Below are 1,650 nucleotides of genomic sequence, written 5' to 3' on the forward strand. Positions count from 1 at the left end.
TACAATTGCAACATTTAAGAGGCATTTGGATGGGTATATGAATAGGAAGGGTTTGGAGGGATATGGGCTGGGTGCTGGCAGGTGGAACTGGATTGGGTTTGGATATCTGGTCAGCATGGACGAGTTGGACTGAAGGTCTGTTTCCATGCTTTACATCTCTATGACTCTATGACAGGTATAACTACAATTCCCAAACTACCCTGACTCATTGAGATGTGAGGCAAAAGTGAGGACTGCAGACGCTGGAGATTAGAGTTGAGAGTGTGGTGCTGGAAAAGCACAGCAGGTCAGGCAGCATTCAAGGAGCAGGAAAATTGACGTTTCGAACATAAGCTGATGAAGGGCTTTTGACCAAAACGTCACAACCAGGAGTGAATCTATCTGCCCATCCTTCTACCTATCCTTCTTACCGACTTGTCAAGTTACACACCTCACCTCTCTACTCACTGCACCGACTCACTTACCTAATTACCCAATTCTACCCAAAAACCCACTGACCTAGCTCATCCATGTAACCACTTCCTCACTCAATATGCAGCATCTAACCAATCTATTAACCAAGCCATATACACCACCTTACACATCAACCTACTTCCCAGATAACCGTACTCCTCATCTTCCTAGTTCATTTACTTATCCAGGTTGCCCACTATCCACTTATTCAGCTCTCACATCTACACACAGCACTCACCATCCTATTGACCGAACTAATAGGCAACTAATAGGATAGACAGCAGAAACGTTATCTTCCAAATGTCCCTCACATGATTAAAAGTGCAACACTGTTTTTGTATATGACAGTACTCGCTGCATAATTTTCTGAAATCAGTAAAAAATTACTCCCAGCTTCCGACATGTTCTGTTCTCCCTATTTTGTTGAGTCATAAAATCCAGTGTGCATCATAGAGTCATAGAAATGTACAGCATGGAAACAGAACCTTCGGTCCAACCTATCCATGCTGACCAGATATCTCAACCCAATCCAGTCACACCTGCCAGCACCCGGCCCATATCCCTCCAAACCCTCCCCATTCATATACCCATACAAATTCCTCTTAAATGTTGCAATTGTACCAGCCTCCACCACATCCTCTGGCAGCTCATTCCATACATGTACCACCCTCTGCATGAAAAAGTTGCCCCTTAGGTCTCTTTTATATCTTTCCCCTCTCACCCTAAACCTATGCCCTCTAGTTCTGGACTCCCCGACCCCAGGGAAAAGACTTTGTCTATTTATCCTATTCACGCCCCTCATAATTTTGAAAAGCTCTATAAGGTCACCCCTCAGCCTTTGACGCTGCAGGGAAAACAGCCCCAGCCTGTTCAGTTTCTCCCTGTAGCTCAGATCCTCCAACCCTGGCAATATCCTTGTAAATCTTTTCTGAACCCTTTCAAGTTTCATAACATCTTTCTGATAGGAAGCAGACTAGAATTGCACGCCATATTCCAACAGTGGCCTAACCAATGTCCTGTACAGCAGCAAAATGACCTCCCAACTCCTGTACAATACTCTGACCAATAAAGGAAAGCATACCAAACGCCACCTTCACTAACCTATCTACCTGCGACTCCACTTCAAAGGAGTTATGAACCTGCACTCCAAGGTTTCTTTGTTCAGCAACACTCCCTCGGACCTTATCATTAAGTGTA

This window comes from Chiloscyllium plagiosum, chromosome 15 (genome assembly GCF_004010195.1).
Source record: "Chiloscyllium plagiosum isolate BGI_BamShark_2017 chromosome 15, ASM401019v2, whole genome shotgun sequence".
Lineage (NCBI taxonomy): Eukaryota > Metazoa > Chordata > Chondrichthyes > Orectolobiformes > Hemiscylliidae > Chiloscyllium > Chiloscyllium plagiosum.